This window comes from Nannospalax galili, unplaced genomic scaffold (genome assembly GCF_000622305.1).
Source record: "Nannospalax galili isolate Female #2095 unplaced genomic scaffold, S.galili_v1.0 scaffold726, whole genome shotgun sequence".
Taxonomy (NCBI): domain Eukaryota; kingdom Metazoa; phylum Chordata; class Mammalia; order Rodentia; family Spalacidae; genus Nannospalax; species Nannospalax galili.
Genome location: NW_008355253.1, coordinates 3,266,166 through 3,281,672, shown reverse-complemented (window position 1 = coordinate 3,281,672; position 15,507 = coordinate 3,266,166). Strand labels below are relative to the sequence as shown.

Sequence of the window (15,507 nt, the reverse complement as noted above, 5' to 3'; positions counted from 1 at the left end):
GTCTGTTCTTTCCAAGCCTAAGGGCCTCAGTCAGAGCTATCAGTTTGGTCCTCTAAGCCAAGGTTCCCGCAGGCAAAGCCACCACCCAAACAGTCTCAGTCTCAGTTACCACTGCCACCCCTGCATACCTCTGCCCTTCATGAAACTGCTATCGTCGGTGAACCAAGTAGCTTCTGCATCGGAGAGTGGCTGATCGGTTGTGGGGGTCTCTCCCTCTCTTCACGGGTCATTGGCTACCAGTCCACGAGGGCAGGGGGAGCAGAAGGGATGAATGGAGTCAGGATGGCCAGTGAGTACTGATGGAAGAAAGCCCTTCTGGGGAGGCAGGCTCCACGACGCAGTGAAACAGATTCAGTGAAACAGCTCCAGATTCAGTGAAACAGCTCTGTTTATTCAGTGGGAGAACTAGAGAAATTAGAGTGTGGAGGCAGTAGCCAAAGCCTCAGCTGATAGGTACTCATAGTATGCTTTATTTACATGTGGCAGTGGGCTCCTATTGTCCGACTATCAGGCAATGCCTGATTATCATATAGAAAAAACCTGGGGGTAGTTTTTACTCCAGGTAACTATGCCAAAGGTCATGTTCCAAATAAGGTCAGGCATCCGTGCTTGGTGGCACTTTCCAGGTAAGCCAGAAAGAGAGCAGGAGGCCCCCTGCTGAAAAGGGGAGTCCTTCCATTTGGCGCTGAGCCCCTTAGGGCTATCCGGACATGGAGAACTACAACCCTAACAGCAGGGTTTCCCAACAATCAGTCAGGTCATTTCTGAGCCCATGTACCTGGCTCATGATCCCTCCGCAATCGTGTAGGGGAGCATCCAAATTGGGACTGGGCAGCAGGGTGGCTGGGTTAAGGGTGGTGCTTGGGAGGAACCGCATTCTCGGAGGGTTAAGAAGTAAGCTCTGATAATGGGTTATTCAGGCATTGCTCAACCAGCGGTCTGGTGGCTGCTTAAGAACTTCAATAGCATGAGGAGTGGTGATGTGCAGTTCTTGCCCTAATGTTAATTTATCTGCATCCCTGAGTAGAAGGGCCGTAGCAGCTATAATCCGCAGACATGGTGGCCATCCTGTGGCTACTGGATCGAGTTTCTTAGACAAGTATGCCACTGGTCTATTCCAGGGTCCTAATGTTTGAGTCAGGACTCCTTTGGCTATTCCTTTCTTTTCATCTATGTAGAGGTGGAAAGGCTTGGTGACATTGGGGAGCCCCAAAGCTGGAGTCATCAGGAGGGCTTGCTTAATTTCATTAAAGGCCCTTTCTCTTTCCCCAGTCCAAATGAAAGTCTCATTCTCTTTTGTAGCCTCATAGAGAGGCTTAGCCAATTTGGCAAACCCTGGGATCCAGAGGCGACAAAACCCTGCTGATCCCAAAAACTCTCTCACTGCTCTCCTGGAGTTGGGGACCGGAATCTTCAGCACCATTTCTTTCCTGGCATCTGTGAGTCATCTTTGTCCTTCTTTTAGAATGTACCCTAGATAAATCACTTCTTGATGACACATTTGTGCCTTCTTAGTGGATGCCCAATATCCTAACCTGCCTAGAGTCGCCAACAAATCCTTAGTCCCTTGCTGACATAGTAGAGCATCAGCAGCAGCTATCAGGATGTCATCTACATACTGCAATAGGGTGAGCCGGGGGTGTTCCGGCCTGTACTCACCCAGATCTTCATGAAGTGCCTCATCAAAGAGAGTGGGCGAGTTCTTGAATCCCTGAGGCAGGCGAGTCCAGGTCAGTTGTCCATTGAAACCGACCTCTGGATCTTGCTATTCAAAGGCAAAGAATAGCTGACTATCCTTGGCTAAGGGCAGGCTAAAGAAGGTGTCTTTTAAATCTAGTACAGTATACTAGCTCCTGGAGGGTGGCAAGGAGCTCAGGAGGGTATAGGGATTAGACACCGTGGGATGGAAATCCATGACCCGCTTATTTACTTCTCTCAGATCCTGTATGGCCGGTAATCGTTTGAGTTTGGCTTCTTTACCGGGAGGAGAGGTGTATTCCATGCAGACCTGCAGGGTATTAGGATGTCCTGGTCTCTTAGCCTCCAGATGTGTGGGCTAACCCCTGATCTGGCTTCATGGGACATGGGATACTGCTTCACCTGAGCCAGAAGGGCTCCTGCTTTCAGCTCCACCCAGATGGGTGGTTGGTGGGCTGCCAGCCCCATCCCTCCAGTCTCGGCCCAGGCCAGAGGAAATTCTTGCAGCCAAGCAGAAATCTCCATTGGCTGGGGTTCCAGTTTTTGGTGCAGTCGATACTTGTCTTCCAGTTGCAAGGTCAGTACCTGAATGGGATGGCCACCTTTATCTATTAAATGAACCCCATTAGGTGAAAAATGGATGTGGGCTCCAATTTTGGTAAGCAAGTCTCTACCTAAGAGTGGGTAGGGGCAATCTGGCATGACTAGGAAGGAGTGGGACACCCGGCTCGTGCCTAAGTCCACTTTCCTTCAGGTAATCCATGAATATTGGTTATGCTTGTTGCTCCCTGTACCAAAGACCTTTTGTTTGACAATTTCCCTAGGGTCTCTGTTAACACTGAATGTTGAGCACCTGTGTCTACATGGAAGCTCACAGGTGTCCCCTCCACTCTGACAGTTACCCTGTTCTCGGGGAGGGGATCCGAACCCTGTCCTCCCTATTCGCTCCATTCCACAAGCTCCAGGACTTGTGTTCCTTCATGGACCTGCTCCTGCCCAGCCAGTCATTCTGGACATTCCTTCTTCCAGTGGCCCATTTTCTTAAAATAGGCACATTAGATTTTAAACAATTTTGGTTGCCCTTCTGGGCATCTCCTATCTTGTTCAGCAGATAGGAATTGCGGCTGGCCTTCTCTTTCACCTGGGGACCTGGTCGATGTGGCCAGGAGGATCTTGGCAAAGTCACAGGTCTACTTGGCACTGGCAGTGGCAGCAACCCAGGCCTGCTTGTCCTCAGGGCTCTCTCGATGATTGTAGACTTTCTCAGCCACTGCCAGAAGTTCTGGCAGGGTTTTATCTGCTAGTCTGTCCAATTTCTGCAATTTGCACCTAATATCGGGTGCAGACTGGCTCACAAATGCCAGGATTCTTATTCTCAGGTGCTTCCAGGTCCATTGGAATATAGGTACGGAACTCCTCAAGTATCCTTTCTAGGAATGCTGTGGGTGATTCTGCTCTCCCTTGCTGCACACCACTAATCTTGGCCAGATTGGTGGGATGCCTTGCAGCCACCTGGAGACCCTCCCATTAGAGTCTGGCGATAGACCTGGAGCCTCTCCTTACCTTCAGCCACATTGAAGTCCCAATTCAGCCTAACCAGGGGAAAGGCTTCATCTATCAGGACCTGATTGGTGGTGGGATTCCCATCCACCCTAGGGACCAGTTTGCTGGCTTCAACCAGGATTCAGTCTCTTTCTTCAGTGGTGAACAGGACCTGCAAAAGCTGCTGAATATCATCCCAAGTGGGCTTGTGGGTAAACAAAACAGATTCTAGCAAATCAATTAGACCTTGGGGCTTTTCAGAGAATTTAGCTGTTGGCAGCCTCCAATTGTAGAGGTCCTTAGTTGCAAATGGCCAATACTGCAGCTGTTGGTTCCCTGCTTCAGTGAACGGTCCCACAGCCTGGAGGGGACAGACAGTAGAGTCTGCCACCAGCCATGGCTGCCCCCTTTGGACCCTCCTCTGTGTCTGGGGAGGGTGTTCTTCCACCTCCTTGGGTGGGGCTGCCTCTGCCTCTCCTGGGGTGTCCTGAGGCTCTGCTTGTGGGACAGGCTGTTGGGGGGGTGGCTCAAGCAGAAGTTCTTCCCCTGTGCCTCCTTGCAAGACAGGGTAGAGAGGGGCAAAGGGTTTAGTTTCATTTCTCTGCTGCTCATCCTTGCCTAGGGTGAGGACAGTCAGCTTTGGGCCAGTGGGGGGAGGATAAAGGAATGGCTTTAACCATTTTGGAGGCTCTTCCACCATAACCTGCCAAGTCATGATGTAAGGTACCTGATCTGGGTGGCCTGGACAGCCATAATTTACATGCTTTACTCTGTAGATGGTGGGCAGGTCAAACGTCCCCTCTACAGTCCAACCAGTCCCAAAGGTCGGCCATTCATTCCTGCAAAACATAAAGAGCTTCCCTTTCTTTACTCTTAACCCCATAGCCTGGGGTTTGAACTCCGAGAAGTGATCCTGGAAAAGGCTAAGAGGAGTTACTTGGTTCTGTCCCATGTTTTCTAATGTAGTAAGAGTCTCAAACACAACAAAAAGCACAAACACATAGAAAAACAACACATGGTTAGTTGGCACCTTAAACTGAAAATAGGACGATGGCCTCTCACCTCCTGGTGGGTGTGACCCACTCTGTCCTTCCAAATTTACCAAGGGGATCCAATCTCCACCAGGTGGGTTTGGGACATCTCCCGAGTCCCACGGCCTGGGGCCTTACAGCATGTCCCCCTAGACCTCCAACAGGCAATCTCAAACTGGGTACAAAAACCAGATATGCGCAAATACAAAAGACACAAAGACAAGAGACACTCACCAATTGGATCAGGCAGACTCAGTGCTCTGGGGTCCCGTGGGGGGTCTTGGGGATTCCAAACGAGGTCCCAAATGTTGTGCCCAGAGAATGGACCCCCAAGAATAACCACGGGATCCAGAGGGCATGCAAGAACAAAGAGTCTTTATTCGGGCTTAAGCTCGGGCTCTCAGACCTCACCAATGCAATGGATCTGTGCTGAGAGCCCAGATTGCAGGGGGAGTAAGCCTTTTATAGGTTTTTAGAACAAGGGAGGAGGGGAATAACAGAGTCACATCTTGATTGGTCCAAGGAGCCCATGTGCGCCAACACAGTTTTGAATTGATTGGTTACAAGGGATGCAGTCCTGGGGGTTTCTCATTGTCAGGTGCTACCCTCAGAGCTATGGAATGTGCTGACTGTTATCTGTGAGGCCAGAAGTCTCTGTTCTTACCTTATAAGGCTGCTATATGCCTGGGCCTGCTTGATCTATAGCCTCCTGGGGTTGGGGTAGTAGGTGGAGATTACGATATGCCTGTACAGGTCCAGGCTTGCCTGAAACAACTAGTCAAAATGGGGTCAGTGCAGTTTGTCCTCTCAGCCTAGCAATCAAGCGGTTTACAGAAGTGAGAAAGAGCCTTTATTCCTAAAGAGGGGCAGGGGGTCTCGGGAGTCCAGTACAGGGGGCCACAGAGGAGGGTTTCACACAGATATATTTGTGTATTTATAGATGAGATAGAGATGTCATCATTTGATGTGTAAACAATCGACAATTAGGAATTATATTCTATTTCCTCTCCCAGTTTCTGTGCCTTGCACCCTCTGCCTTACACAGTCTTTCCATATAGCAAAAGTCAGTTTCTGGGCTCTGGAGCTCTGTTACTGAGGTGTGGGAGATGATCTCTAAGTCAACAGTCAGTTCTTAGTATACTAATTGCAGCAGCTTTATATTTAGACTTAATGTTGATTTGCTAAGTACCAACTCTGATCTTCCTCACTTGATGTATATTTCCTTTTTTCAGACATTTTTGTCTTATAAATGGTGTACATCTGAGCATTTCAAAAACATCTTTATACTTTTTTCTTCTTAACTGCCATTTTTGAAATGGGAGAGAAAGAGCATCCCTTAGAGGGTTCTTAGTCTCATTCATAAAAGAAATTAAGAATGGACCCAAATGAAAGCTTTAGGCCAATTTCATCAGAATTTTAAAGAAAAAATCCTCAGGGTAGGATTAGGGTGGGGGATGTGGGTGGGGGGGGTGAGAGGGGATGTGGGGGGTGTAAACTTGGCAGCTGCCTTGAGGAGGAGACTGGAGGGGAAGGGGAAAAAGGCTATGAGGCCATCCAGGTTTAGAGCCTGCATGGAAGACAGACATGTGGCCAACTTGTATTCACATTGTGAAGAGAAGGAAGCTTTAGAGAAAAAGTAAGGAAATACAAGATGCTAGGGCAGCCCAAAACATTAAAGAAAGAATGTTTAGGAAAGGGGTGTGAAGAAGAAAAGGAGAGATTATGCTTTTCTGAGGAAAATCAAGCAGGTTTACAGATGTCTGTGACCAGGTCTGGAAGCTCTGCACTAGGAGACTGGATTCCAAGTAGGAAAAGTTCACTGTCTCATTAATGTACTAGGTATTCCACCCACCTATTTAGCATGACTTAAGGTGAACCTGCCTTCCAAGGAGTGGTCCTATGACTAGATGATTGACCAATGAAACTGGAAAGGTGGATCTTTCAACAGAGAGACTAGAGCTTTTATATTCTTGACCAGTTAATCTTATGAGGCTATTTGCTACTCTAACAATTTTATTGCACTGATATGCTGTGTGGAAATCCTGTCATATTTGGCATGACTGCTCATAGTATACATTGTATTTTCCTTTCTTTCCATATTCTGTGCTTTTTGTTTTCTCCTTAAAATTCAAATCATTCTGTAATCTAGTACCAGATCAGGTTCCATACTATATGCAATAATGCTGGTGTGTCTTGAGGTCCTGAAGCAGGGTGCAGCTCACTGCTAGAATGTGTGCTTAGCCATGTGTATAACCCTAGAGTCAAATCTCAATATCATTTTTTTTTTTCCTTGAAGCCCTCAATCTCCTCATGCCCACAAGGATCCTCGGTTTTTGTTTTTTTTTTTTAACAACATTTCATCAAAGATTTAATCTCTTGTTTAAGTGAGCTTGTAAAACCCGTTGACTCTCTTGGTTCCACCAGTGTGATAGGTCATTTAAGTGAGCTTGTAGAACCCATTGACTCTCAGTCCCAGCAGTGGGATAGGTCATTTAAGTGAGCTTGTAGAACCCATTGACTCTCAGTCCCACCAGTGGGGTAAGTCAGATCATTCCTTATTCTCTCCTTTCTCATTCAAAGTAAATACTGGCAATTTTGGGCTTTTGCAGCAGAAATCTGCTTGTTTGGATTACAGTCAGGCTGATTACTTGACTGTTATTCAGCACAAAGAAAGAAAAGCCACTGTTGCTGAAACCAGAATGCCAAATGGCTAATCAGCATTGGCCTTTATGTCTACCGTCATGTCTCAGGGAAGGAGAGCAGTCTGTGCTCATCACGTGCTCAGGGGATGTCCATCTTAGCAACTTTACCTCTTGATGTCAAAAGTACAGAAGTTGGGAAAAAAATCCACAGGCTGCCCTGTCTCCCTTTCCTAGATTCTCATGAAGTATCTTTGATCAGGTCCAATATCCAGAACTGTGCCGGGACACTAAGAATTATTAAAAATAAATTTTAAAAAATCAGTTAAAGGAGAGAGTTAAAAAGGAGTACTGAACTGAGCATGGCTCAGCCTGGCCTTCTGTCTTTCTCAAGTGGCTTCAGGCAGTAAAATAGGAGAAAAATAGAATTTAGAGCCAGTGCTGGTACAGCAAGTTTAATTTGGGAACAACCCCCCCCAATTAATTGTTGGCTACTGTTCTTATCATGACAAAGTACACCTAAAAACTGATGTTTTATTTTGCTAATGTGCTAGATAGATTTGGACATTGCCTGAAGAAAAATATCCCCATGGCAGCTTGAGAAAATCTTAGTGGATGATAAATTTTGGAAAAAGTCCAGTGGTGGACATTAGATCACTCTCCGTCACCTTTCTTTCTTTCTTTTCTTTCTTTTTTTTTTTTTTTACCTGTTATTATTTCCAAAATCCTTTTTAGAAGATTTATTTTTATGTTCATTTATGCGTATTTTTGTGTATCTGTCAACACATGTGTGGGTGCCTGTGGAAGCCAGAAGAGGGTATCAGGTCATCTAAGCTACAGGTGATTGTGAACCACTGGACATGGGTGCTGGAAACAGAACTCTAGTCTTCTGTAAGAGCTGCAGGCACCCCTAATGGCTGAGCCATTGCTCCAGTCCTAATGTTTTTCTTTTATTATTTATTTATGTAAATTTTTATTGAATTCTTGTGTATTTCTTAATCAATCAATCATCTGTATACCCTCTTCCCCAATGGCGTCCTCCCATACCCCCCACTGGAATTTATACATTCTATCATTTGTGTTAAGGCTATCATGTTGTTAGTGTCCCCAGATGTTCCTCAGTGCAAGTTCATCCACTGGGGTTTAATCAGCTTATCTAGAGTAGTCCCTCCCTTTAAAAAGATCAGCTCTTCCTCATCCAGCAGAAACCAGCTGCCAATAATTCTTTGACTAAGTTTGAGGCTTGTTACCCATTTCTACAGTTCTGCGCTGGGGTTTTGTCTGCTTGAGTTTGCATAGGTCTTGTGCATGCTGATACCATTGATGTAGGCTCATATTTTTATTATTTTTATTTTCGTGTATGTGTGTGAGAGGCATCTTTGCAGTCCCACAAATCTTAATGAATGCAAGCAAGTCAAGGTCGTCAAAAACTTCATACCTAGGAAGGAGGTGAAAATGGGCTCTAGCACCTCTTCAAAGCAAAACATCAGTTTTTAAGTGTACCCTTCTGTGAGACAAATACCAGTCAATAATTAAAGTCGGTTTGTTTCTTCCTAAATCATTGTCACTGAAAAAGAAGTGGCCAAAATTTACATTTTTTCCTCAAATCCTGGTACTTTACTATGATTGTTGTATTAGGCTGGGCAATGGTTTCTCAAAAATGCCAGCACTCTAATCTTCAGAACCTATGAATGTCTTCATGCTGATGGCAAAGGACATTTTCAAACATGTAAATGAGGAGAAAATTGCTTATATTAGTAGCTGTTTATATATTTAATTACCATTTGCCCATCTGCTACATGCTAGAATTACCAAAATTTTGCTGCTTTTAAAATATCTTCTTTATTCTGAATATCTTAAAACATTTCCTTTTACCTCAGAATGCTAAAATATACATTACTTTAAAGTGTGGAATATAAGCTTAAAATAAAAACAACCGTGATGCTATAATTCTGTTAAAAATAATGACTTAAAAATAAGTATTTGATACTTAGACAATGAATAGAATTTTCCATTTTTTTTTAAAAAATGTATTTTTGTAGCTATTTGAGTGAGAATTAAAACTCACACATAATATACATGCCCAATTTTTGGACCCTTCTACCTTTTCATTCTTTCTAAAGTGAGTTTTATTGAGGTATAATTTGTATAAATGAAATTTACTAAGTTTTCTGGACATTTGTTTAGACATAAAGGTAATAATTCTTCCTCTTTCAGCTCTCCTGTCTCTAACTGATCTTCTTTTCTGTATTGAAGAATTCTTCTAAGACTGTTAAATGGATCGTAATGGAATGAGTGAACGTACTTTGTCTATTTCTGAATTTACTTGTCAATACTTCCTAACTTTCCAGGATAAGTGAGATTAGTTCTTTGTTACTTTATTTCAATATATAAGAATCGATACATAACATCTGCTTATTATGTTGGCCCAGAAAAGTAAAGACACTTTAAATTCTAAATTTTATCAGTTGGAAGGGGGGAGATGGCTCAGTTGGTAAAGTAATTACTGTGCATGCATTATATTCTGAATTTGGATACCCAGTACCCGTGATAACCACAATTAAAAGCTGGATGGAGGAACTGTGATCCCAACTCTGGGAGGCAGAGACAGAATTCCCGGGGCTTCCTGGCTTGTCAGTGTATCTGAATCAGGGAGTTCCAGGTTCAGATTTCCGGGTTCAGCGAGAGACCCTCTCTCAAAGAGAAAGTGGAGAGTTTTGAGAAGACATTTGACTTGGCCCTCTAGCCTCCACATGCACAAGCACAGTTGTGCACATGAACATGCATGAACATACGAACACAAACACACAAAAAGAAATTTCCTCTGTTGAATGTGCTTGTCTAATCTGGCATGCACGTCATAGCCCTTCAGGCAGCTGGTCAACACTTTAAGAGCTGTTTTCCTCTCTTGTTTCCTGACTTCCTTCTTTTTTCTTGTTTCTTTATCCAGTTTATGTGGCTCTGGATTGTTTCCCTGGGTGATTGACACGTGGGCTCACTTCTTTACCCTGTTTGGTTCTTTTGATGCTGGTCACCTGAAACATAAACATACTTGGATGAGAGTGAGAAATCTGTGGTCCTGCTGGTTGATCCTACAGGAGACTTGGGGGAAAAAAGTATTTAGGTTCATTTGTGGCCTAAATTTAAAAAAAGAAAAAAAGAAAAAAGTCTTCTCCTTTAGTTGGTTTCAGTTAGTATGTTACTAGAGCAACAAAAAACAAACTAGGATATTTTCTTTTCATTCCTTTCAGGAATTCTCTTTCTTCCTCTGTCTCCCTCCTTCCGACTTCATTTCCCATCATCAGTGTATACTGGACTATGGCACACAGATCAATGAAAACAGCCCTTTGCTATGCCCTAGTAACAATTCCTGCGTTAGGTGATGGTATTCAGTCCACAGCTGAAAAGCTTTTCAAGCTTGGGCAGCCAAGAAGGCTGAGCAGTCAATTCCTGGAATGGTCAGTGACTTTTCCTAAGGGCAGTGCATTTGCACAGCCCAGCTTTCCCCTGACAGTCCAGACCATACCACCATTTGTCTCCTCTTATGGCCCTTACACAGGGAATAAATCCAACAAGTGGAAAATGATAGAGTCCTAATTAACCTGCTCTGATCTAGGGCCTTATTTCTTTATTTGATTTGAGATGACCATAGTCTTCATAGAAGACTTGGAGATTTCCATGAACACCTTCTCCAGAAGGAATGCCATAGCTCAGTTCTTGCTGTTCTAAACCAAAAATCTTCAAGAACATGGCAGAGTCCTAGATCCTGGGATTGGTGGAGATATGTGGTAGTAATTATCTAGAGTCTTAGCTATGTGCGGCACTTGCTTTTATAGGTGTAGTAAAGGAGGGCTTTGAAGTTCTCTCTCTCCTGTAGCAACTTTTGAGAATCTTCAGTGACTATTAGTGACTGCCATGTGCAGACTGAAAAGCGCTTCACGTGAACAAGGCTGCAGGACCTTGCTCATTATCTGCTATAACTTTACCACATACTGCTAAATTACTGTCAAGGCATAATGCTAATTTGGGGTTTAGTGAAATATTTGTATTTAGTATAGCATTTATGTAAATATTAGCATCTTTAAAATATCCTTAGTTCCCAATGTTCTCAAATGTCTTGAAGCTGCACAAAAAAAGCAACTGAGAATGAAGAATTTGTTTCCTGATGAGATATAATTATTTTTGCAATAAATAATTATGCAGAAAATATAATGAGAAAAATGCAACAGAATATATTGGCAGAAAAAAGTATGCACCATCTGCTTGATAGATACTAAAGTTTCCTATTCTCTGAGAAACTTTGGATGTAAAATACTTGGAACCTCTTATAATAACAGTGAATTGAAGATTGACACTTGAGGAACTGGAGAGATGGCTGAGTGATTAAGAGCACTTCTCCAGAGGACCTCAGTTCAGTTCCCAGCAATTGTATCAGGCAACTTACAACTGCCTATAACTCCAGCTCCAGGGGATCCAATGATCCTCTGCTTTCCTCTGACACTTCCATACAAGTGACATTCATCCACATAGACATACACACATACACACATATACATGAATGAAAAGCATCAATGAATGGTGAAGACAGAGAAAGAATTTTCTACAGGGATTAGCTCCCTGGTAAGTTATCTACTCTCAAGTGGTGAGCCTTAAACATAGAAGCACCACTAAACAGACTCAGTGTAACATATACATATACATATACATATATGTGGATGTATATATCAAAGAAGAGGATGAGAAATTGAGTTGGAGTTGGGGGGACAACTTTGGAGGAGTTGGATGTGAGAATGGGAGGTATAGAAATGAAACAAATACAATGTTTGCTTTCTCAAAAATTTAAAGATATTTTAAATAAATGTCAAAAAATAATAAAAATTTGGCACTCAAAATATTAGAGAACAATTAGTCTAAGATAAAATCTATATAGAAGACACAGAAAATAACACACAATTTTAGCCTCTGGTGATTTCCATAAGTTGATAAAGGAATGATTGAAAATAATAACAGTTTTCTCATGAGCTATCTGATAGACAGATATCTGGAGTAGACAGCAAGAGAAAGGTCTCAGCAAAGTGCTTACCACATAGTTACAGGTCAGTAAACATTACTGACTGGTATTATTAAGGATTAATGGTTTCATGTAATTGTAGTTTGGTAATCCAAGCTATACAATTTTAACTGTTAATCAAGAAAAAGTCCTTTCTTTCCTGAAATTGGAGGAATGAACAGGATATGTGCCTGAATATTACACATTTCTTCCAAAAGGTATCAACAACATGCCTTGTGGCAAGCCAGCATTGCTCTCTGGAAGTCTCTGCTTGGAAGCATAGAACTGGGAAAATGAACAGACACCCCAATCTTATCTAAAGGAATAGTGACAACTGATTGCTCCTAAATGAGGAACAGCTGATCCTCCTAAAACAAAGATCTCTAGATGAATACGATGGTTTGGGATGTGCTGTGTGATAAACACAAAAAAAATGAAATATTTTTTTAAAAATGTATTATATTTGAGGAGGAAGCATGGAAATTTATATCATGTTAATCAGTGATGGTGATAAACATTACCATTGAAATCTACCCGATGGCTTTACAGACATACGCAGGTGCCAAGGATCCAAGTGCAACCAATTAGGACTAGTAATAATCAGATACATACAGATTAGAGATGCATGCACTAACATCTCAGTGTCAGTAGAAAAAACAATGAGTCTCTCTGAAAAGAACAGTATATTTAAAATGAAATGGAGATCTTTTTAAAGGTTAAAAAAACATTCAATTTTATGTCTTAGAGGACTTAAACTGAGTTCAATATTGTGTAACTGCAAAAACAATGAGTCTTTCTGCAAGGAACAATATATTCTAAAATGAAATGGAGATCTTTTTTAAAGGCTAAAAACTCATTTAATTTTATGTCTTACAGGGTTTATACTGAGTTCAATATTGTATAACTGTATTAATTCAACTGTGAGCTTAGAAACTTGCACACATGTGTGAAAGAGATGTACTCTTGCTCTGGAGTGTGTTACTGAATATGTTAAAGCTGTAGTGAAATGCTTCTTCTAATCATGTAGTTATTAAAATTTTTTAAAAAAAGAACAGCAAAATCTTCACTTGAGTCGAAATTCTTTCACTGTAGCATCTTGCAGATTATTTTTCCCTTCCAAGCACCAATTTAGTCCTAAAAGAACCAAGAAATCATCAGAACTAATCCTTGATTATTGAAGGCTTCACTCAAGTTGACAGAGTTCCCTCTCTCATTGATTTATAGTGGTCTTCTAATTTGTTTCTAATGGTCTGATGACTGATGTTGGCAAGCACAGAAATGCTGTATTCCTATTTAGTAAGAAATGAAAGTTTAGAACTCCTTTTAAGGCTGGGGAGGATGGCTCAGTGAATAAGGTACTTGCTGTGCAATCACTGCGACCTGAGTTTGTATCCCCAGCACCCACATAAAAGCCTGGTGCAGTAGGCTGCCTGTCATCCCAGCACTGGGAAGCCCAGAAATTTCGATCCCAGAAGATAGCTGGACAGCCAGCCTGGCTGAAACAGTGAGTTGCATACCAACCATAAGATGAAAGCAATCTGGGAATACCACTGTACACATAGGAGTGAATGCACCTGCACCTGAATATACACAGATGTATATGCTGCAACACACACACCCACACACATGCATATATCACAACACATACATATACATATACGATATGCATATACCATAACACACACACACACACACACACACACGGGGGGGGGGAGCGGTTCGAACCAGCGACCCCTGCGCAATTATGACTGGGGATGAGTAAGCGTTCCATTCGCCAGCTCTTGCTGCCCCCAGTACCGGGGAACACTCAGGCACAACGGGGAGTCTAGTCAAGCAGGGACTCATTTATTGCAGGTGTTACAGAGCTTATAAAGGCATCTGGAAATCCCCCTCCACCTTCAGGGTGTATCTTAAGGATGGTCATGCGCTGATCATGCACTCCTCAGCAGTGCGGAAGTATCCTTCAGACTTTTAAAACAAGTCAGGCCCCTGCCCCAGTAACTTCCTCTCCAACCTCTGCAAGGTGGGGCCTTTAGGTCCCCCCCTACGCACACACTTATTTGAAAAACAGAGCAAGGATCTAGAAATACAATTCAGTGGTTAAGAACACTGACTGCTTTTGCAAAGGAAGGACCTTGATTTGATTCCCAGCACCCACATAGCAGCTTCCAACCGTCAGTAACTCCAGTTCTAGGGGAATCCAATGTTCTCTGACCTCCATGGACATTGCATGATATGGGTGCACTTACACACATGCAGGCAACACACTCACACACAAAAAACAATAAAATGCTTTTGAGATCCTGTCTCAAAAAGACCAAAAAAAAAAAAAAAAAAAAAAAAAAGAAAGAAAGAAAGAAAGAAAGAGAAAAACATAAAAACTTGGCATCTGGCATCAAAATGAGTAATCAGCTTGTAGATGTCTCTCTGCTTTCTCCTCTTTGTGCTGTGTTGTCTGTGAAGTTGACTCTTTTCCATGCCTTTTCAGCTGGTTATTATCTGTTTGTTAGCAGAGCATACACAAAAGTATTTCTTTTTAAGTCTTACCTCAAGGGAATAAGAAGGTTTCTTTTACTCAGGATGAAAACAGGTTTCATTTGGCACTCCTGCTGTGACTGCTCCTTTTGAAAGGAGCCTGTGAGTTTTCTCTCCTGGAGTCTTGGTACAGGTATGCATACTTAAGCAGGCTGTGATGGTTTGTGTTTTGGAAACTGAAAGGACTTTGAGGGGTGGGATTCCTGTGTTCCCTGTAGCACTTTTCATAGAATGCAAAGATTGTTATAAATTAAAGTATTTTAGCTGCTGTTTTCACATCTTAAAAGTAAACGGATTCAGCCTGCCATATTGAATGTTTCTAACTGACATTTTTTAACTAGTGGGGGAATGTAAAATATTGATATGGAAAACTTAGTTCACCAAAGGAATGGCTGTGTGCTGAAGCATCCATCCTTTATTCTTTCCCATTATGTGTGCAGTTTTGCATAGATCTATTATAGTCATATTAAATTTTTGTGATCTTTTATTAAAAATTACATTTGCTGTTTCAGGACAGGACGTTTTCCATGGCTGTTCTCCAAAAGTGCATGACTATTATAATCTTTCTACCTCTTCTTTTGCAATGGTCCCTAAGTCCTGGGCTGACCAGGCTCCAATGGATGAACTCACACCAAGGGACATCTGGCTAGGTACACAAGCTTGACTCAATAAGCCTTAACATGCATGACAGAATGAATGAATCCTGTGGGCAGGCTCTGGGGGAGGTTCAGATAAGGGAGGGGCATAAATATGATTAAGACGTATTGTATGAAAAGTTCAATAAATATATACATTGGAAAAATGCATTATTCTTAGTTTTTGTTTGATATAAATGGAGCTATGTTACACATGATTGTCTTATGATATTGTTACTTTGCTTCTTAAAAGAGATTGGAAAATTCTAATTCAGTTTTATAAATTTCATTTTATTTATTTATTTATTTATTTATTTATTTAATTTTGGTCTTTTTGAGACAGGGTCTCCCTGTAGCCCCAGCTGTCCTGGAACTCA

At 42.3% G+C, this 15,507-nt stretch overlaps 1 protein-coding gene and 1 pseudogene across 2 annotated transcripts in view; one reads left to right on the top strand and one right to left on the bottom strand.

Moving 5' to 3' along the window:
* Positions 1-15,507, top strand: part of Ctnna2 (catenin alpha 2) — a 1,380,618-nt gene that overhangs the window by 103,609 nt on the left and 1,261,502 nt on the right. The gene's annotated exons all lie outside the window — the stretch shown is intronic.
* LOC115067559 overlaps positions 1-15,507 on the bottom strand; it is a 39,140-nt pseudogene that overhangs the window by 1,416 nt on the left and 22,217 nt on the right.